This window comes from Sorex fumeus, unplaced genomic scaffold (assembly GCF_029834395.1).
Source record: "Sorex fumeus unplaced genomic scaffold, SorFum_2.1 ptg000122l, whole genome shotgun sequence".
NCBI classification, from domain to species: Eukaryota; Metazoa; Chordata; class Mammalia; order Eulipotyphla; family Soricidae; genus Sorex; species Sorex fumeus.
The window spans coordinates 60,437,250-60,443,622 of NW_026606179.1; the positions used below are offsets into that span (position 1 = coordinate 60,437,250).

A 6,373-nucleotide genomic window follows, 5' to 3' on the forward strand; every position below is an offset into this window, starting at 1 on the left:
GCTACTCACTCTGTTGCTATTTCAAAATTTCAATTTGCAGGGTCTCCTGGCTGTCCTCGCTGGGGCCCCTTGGAGGGGGGCGGGTTGAGTTTCCTTCCCCACCCCCAGCAGAGCTCTGGCAGCCGAAGACCGCCAGAACCAGCCGCCACCACGCTGAGACCACTCTCCACACGCATGAAGGTACCAGCAGAGAAACAAAGGCATGCGGGTCCCGGGGCTGAGACTCCAAGCCTGCTCAGATCGGGGCTGAGCATCCTCCACCCAGATCCTCCATCTTCCAGTAGGGTGGGGTCACACCCACCAACTGGCCCCCTGGCGCCATGTGATCCCATCAACGGCCAAGACCCAGAGACTATAAAACCCAGCTCCCAGAAGCAACATCTTATCATCTCATTCTTACTTTGGACAAAATGGCAGGCTACCGAATGTAACCTGCCCACATGGCAGAGTCTGGCAAACTCCCTGTAACATACCCAATATGCCAAATACCAGTAACCATGATGGGTCTCATTCTCCTAACCTTGATAGAGCCTTGAATATGGCACCTTTTAAAATCTCAGGGCTAGGACGAAGGAGACGTTACTGGGGCCTGCTCGAGACAATTGACGAACAACAGGACGATCGTGATCATCGTGATTCCCGCCTGCCTCCCCACCCCCCTGCCGTTTTTAAGGAACTAAAACATCTGGTAAAAAGCAAAGATTTCACTACTCAGAACACCTTTGAGGCAGAGAAATGTTGGCTTTTTAAACAGAAGCAGAAAAGGAAAAAAAAATGAAGAAGTCCTTCAGTTCTACGCTAGTCTTAGAAAAACTTTCCAGGGGGGCTGGAGCGATAGCACAGCAGGTAGGGCTTTTGCCTTGCATGCAGCTGACCCCGGTTCGATTCCCAGTATTCCATACGGTTCCCTGAGCAGCACCAGGAGTATTTCCTGAGTGCAGAGCCAGGAGTAACCCCTGTGCATCACTGGGTGTGACCCAAAAAACAAAAAAAAAAAAAAAAAGAAAGAAAAAAAGAAAAACTTTCCAGAATACTACTTCACACTATAAAAAAGAAAAAATATCTTGCATCAGAATCCTTCAATATCTGCACATTGCTTCCTACTGTTCTGCAACAAATATTGTGCATTCTGTATCTGGTCCTGGGTCCCTCTCATGGTAATGATTCGATCTTTGGACCCTTCTAAATGTTCACCAGTTTTGATAGAAGCTCTCAATTCGTGATAGATTTGTTTAATTCGTTGACCACCTTTGCCAATGATAGACCCAGCCAAATTGTTGGATATTAACCCTAAGTGCTTTTGGCTTCATCAGGAATTTGCCCTTTTTCATCCTCCCAGCTAAGCTCACAGTGCTCTTGTGAGCACCCCTAATCCTCTGAGTTTATCTTTAACCTTTCCTTTGTGTTTTATACCTCATTATCATAGTTTCTCAAGTCAACTTTGGTTACTTATAAGCCAAAACTTTCTGGTAATTCTGGACTTTGTGTTTGTAGTGAATTACTTGCTTTTCAATTTCCCCTATAGCCTTTTCATATATATTTTTAATTTTTATTAGTGACAAACCAAGAGGTACAGTTGTAGACTTACAAATAATTGTGCTTGGGTTTCAGTTATACAGTGATTGAACACCCATCCCTCCACCAGTGCCCATTCTCCACCACCACTGATCCCAGTATCCCTCCCACCCCCCATCCCCCCCATCCCACCCTGCCTTTGTGGCAGGGCATTCCCCCTTGTTCTCTCTCTCTTCTTTTGGGTCCTGTGTTTTGCAAAAGAGGCATTGAGTGGCAATCATGTTCGGTCTATAGTCTACCTTCAGCACGCATCTCCCATCCTGGGAGGATCCTCCCAACACCCTTTATTTGGTGCTCCCTTCTCTATCTGAGCTGCCTTTCCCCCTAGCATGTGTGGCTGGCCTCCAAGCCATGGAGTAAACCTCCTGGTATTTATCTGTGCCTCTGGGTTCATGGTCGGTCAGAAGCCGGAGGAGGCATTTGAGGGTGGCAACCCGGAGCATTGTCATGGCAGGGAGCAGGGCCGAATCCACCCCCCATCCCATGAAGCCCCACGTGCCTCGTCAATGCAGTCACATACCTGGCTGTTCATTAGTCTCTAAAAATGCAGAATATCATGTCGCCGCCACAGAAGGGGACAGGCGGAGGGACAGACACCCTTCCCCTCCCAGGGTGGCATAGCACCATAGTTAAATACACAGTTCAGGTGCATTTCGGTTGAGTATTATCTTTTGCTCAGATTTTCCCACCATCATTCAAGCCTGATTTTCAGGGAGAAATGCTGGATGATTTACTTCCCATTGATCACTTTGCATATAAGAAAATGTTGTGCGGCCGCGTAAGCGCCCACGCGATTCGGAAAAAATACCCTGGTACCTGCTTGCCAGAGCCATGTTTGTAGAAGCTCATGGTCATGGGGATTCCATCTGGAGAAGGCGGGGAGAGAGCACCTACCCCATCTGGGACCTCCCAGTGACGTCAGCTCTGTTTGGGGCCCGGAGCATTCTCCGGGAGCTGTGGAGCCCTCCAGCTGGTTTTCTTCTTTGTTGCTGTGTGTGGCTAGCCTTTTCATATTTTACTCTAGAGCAGTGTTCTTTGCTTAAACACTTAATCACTTAATCACTTAACTTCCCGTTAGTCGTCGATTTGCTTGAGCGAGCGCCAGTAACGTCTCCATTTGTCCCTGTCGCGTGCTAGTGTAGCCCAATGGCATCTGTTCGCTCTGGGATCATGAAGAGCCTCAAACCGATCGTTCATGATCTTCACGAAGAAGTCTGACCATCTGGTAGGTGGGCGGCCACGTGGTCTTTTGACATCCCGTGGAATCCAGTCGGTAACAGCTCTAGTCCAGCGGTTGTCTTTAAATCTCATTACGTGACCAGCCCATCTGATTTTTGGCAAATGAGACAGCGTCCCTGGTTCTTGATCGTCGACGGATGTCAGAACTCTGGATTCTTTCTCTCATTTGAGTGAAACGTGATATTCCAAGCATAGCTCTTTCTATTCTTCTTTGGGAGACCTGAATAGCGTTCTCATCTTGTTTGCATAGGGCCCAGGTCTCTGAAGCATATGTTAATGCAGGAAGAACAGTGGAATCAAAGAGATGTGCCCGGAGCCGGAGGTTCTTCGTCCTCTTAGCTATTTCTTCGACGTTCTTGAAGGCGTTCCAAGCCGCTCTCTTCCTCCTGCGCAGCTCGGGTGCCAGGTCATTTGTCATGTTGACCTCTCGACCTAGGTACACATAGCTGTTGCATTCGGAGATGGTCGTTCCGTTGAGAGCGAATGGGGCATCAGGAACGAGGCTGTTTCTCATAAACATTGTCTTCGTAAGATTCAGCTGTAGTCCTACCTTTCCACACTCACGGTCAAAGTCGGCCAGCATTTGTGCTGCTTGGCTGATGTTTGGTGTTATTAAAACAATGTCATCAGCAAAGCGGAGGTGGTGTAATTGCTTAAACACAGAAAGACCTTAATGCTATGCTCCTAACATTTGGGAGTTGATTGACTGAAATATATTTACTCCAAATATATCTACTCCTGGTCATAATTACTTGACTCAGGTTTCAGTTGCTGTAGTTCCTAACACCCCCAAAGGGAGCTCCTGCTGTGGGAATGGGAAGGAACCGGGCAAGTGGCGAAGCTACCCTGGCATTGAAATGGGACGTTCTGTAGCACTGTCCTCCCATTGTCCATCGATTTGCTCAAGTGGCACCAGTAACGTCTCCATTGTGAGACTTGTTGTTATTGTTTTTGGCATATCGAATACGTCATGGGTATCTTGCCAGGCTTTGCTGTGTGGGCGAGATACTCTCGGTAGCTTGTGGGGCTCTCCGAGAGGGGATGGAGGAATCAAACCCGGGTCAGCCACGTGGAAGGCAACCCCTCTACCCGCTGTGCTATCATCACTCCAGCCCATGGGACATTCTAGAAAGCAAAAATACATGATCTTGATGCAAGCTGTTATGACTTAAGTGACAAGACCTCCCTGGGGAAGGACAAGCTGAACTGACCTGAGGACTTAGTCTGAGATTTGTGGTAAAAGACTCACTTCCTTTCAGAGCCCAGAGAACAAAGTTTTAGGATCTTTATCTTTTACTGTGTGTATCCAAATGACGGGCTGGAGCGATAGCACAGTGGTAGGGCGTTTGCCTTGCATGCAGCCAACATGGCCGACCCGAGTTTGATTCCTCCGCCCCTCTCGAAGAGCCCGGCAAGCTACCGAGAGTATCTCGCCCGCACGGCAGAGCCTGGCAAGCTCCCCGTGACGTATTCGATATGCCAGACACAGTAACAACAAAGTCTCCAATGGAGACGTTACTGGGCCCGCTCGAGCAAATCGATGAACAACGGGAGGGCCTTTACCTTTATCGAGCAAATCCAAATGACGGCAAGTATCGATAAGAAGTAGAATTAATTGTTTAACTAACTGTTTAACTTAATTGTTCGATATATACGACTAGAAGGGAAGAGAGAGGCAATATAGATATCTCTGGGAGACAGAGCGTCTCCTTGAGATTATCTCTCCCCGAGAATTGCCTCTGCTGGAATGTTTTCCCTCAGTAAATCACAGGGACATGCAGTCCTACACCTCTGATCCCTTCAGATGCTCTATAAGTAAGTAGCAGCTCTGCACTAAAAAGGGCCATTTTCAACATCAGGCTGTGGTCCCTGTCTCTCTGTCTCTCTGCTGGGGGGTCTGGGGAGGACGGGAGGCGGCTCTCGGCCACTGAACACACAGCGTCACAGCACCACCCGCACACTGCATTGTGAACTCACACCAAATCTCTGGAACTAGTTACTTTTGTAGTAATAACAGGTCCACCAAGGACACCATATGAGCCACGACTCCCTACATAGGAATAGTCCTATCCAGAGCCACTCTGTGGCCCATAGGCCATCTGCCATTCAGATGGGCTCCACGGATCTCTTGCTCTGTCCCAAGTTTCACTGGCAACAGAACCAACCTTGCCGTCGTAACCATCTCTGGGTCTTCCTCTTCCGTCGTCAGCCATCGGATCTCCTCCTCTAGGTGGTGGTGGTGGAGGAAGGGGAAGATTCGGAGCTCGTCCAGGAGGTGATGGTCTTGGCCCATGGCAAGGGCTCATGTCATCCTAATCTCCTAGGTGAAAGCATAGGATGGCCACCCATCCAGAAGGTACTCCATCAAACCAGCTCTTCCCCACGTGGGAAATCCCACAGGACATCCATGATGGTCATCAAACATCACAGTGAGCCCCTGTGGTCATAGGCTTCATCATAAAAATTTGGGTCATGAGGCCATGCGTGTCCTTGGATCGGAGACTCTGATGTAAGACCAAGGACGACCTTGATAGGACTTTACAGTCCTATCTGGTTTTCATCCAACAAATCTAACTCTGTCAGTGTAATGGGGAGAGCATTCCTGGAAAAGCTTGATTGCAGTCTGAGTGTTCGCTCATAGTTCTTTGATTTTGGCACCTTTGACCTCAATAACTTCTCCTGCCAGACTCTGATGAATCAACAGTCTCAATTCACAGTCAAAATCACTTCCTTCATATAAAATAACATGATATGAGACTGACACGCAAAGACGGTAGAAACAAGGGCCAGAAAGATTGCTCCACAGTTAAGTGTGTCCATTCCAAGAACATCAAGAGCTGGTTGGAAGCCTGTCTCATGAGCTGGGGGAGGGAGCAACTGGAATAGAGAAGGGATCACTATGTCAGTGATGGTTGGAGAGATTGTTTGGGATGGGAGATGTGTCTGAAAGTAGATAAAGGACCAAACGTGATAGCCTCTCAGTAACTATATTGCAACCCATAATGCCCCAAAGTAGAGAGAGAGTATGGGGGAAATTGTCTGCCATAGAGGCAGGGGAGGATTGGGGTGGGGGGAGGGATACATTTTCCATTGGTGGTGGAAAATGTACACTAATGGATCACTGTATGACTGAAACTCAAACATGAAAGTTTGTAACTGTATCTCACGGTGATTCAATTTAAAAAATAAATCACTTCCTTCATAGTGTTGGTACTCTTCCAAGGTAAAGTTGACTTTCTTCAGAATTTCTCCAATAGTTTCAATATCAATATGTGCTTGGGGCCGTGGATACTCTATATGCGCGTGGGGCCTCTGCGGTATGGGCCTGACATGCCGGCGTGGGGCTCTGTAGGAGAGCACTCAGATTCCTACTCTCCCCCCATTATCAGGGCCCCAGCATTCTTACTCTGAAGCAGAAGGTGAGATTCAACCATCTCATCAGTGTTTCTAGATCTCTTAAGAGCTTGTTCCTCCTCCATATCTTCTGTAGGGTGTCTACCAAATTCACCAAATTGGTTTTGGTGTTAGGGAAGTTTTCCTCTGGGTGTCCAGTTTCCAT

At 48.0% G+C, this 6,373-nt stretch overlaps 1 pseudogene; it reads right to left on the reverse strand.

The window, feature by feature from the left end:
• Positions 1 to 1,069: 1,069 nt before the first annotated feature.
• On the reverse strand, positions 1,070 to 6,373 carry LOC130044258 (heterogeneous nuclear ribonucleoprotein K-like; annotated as a pseudogene).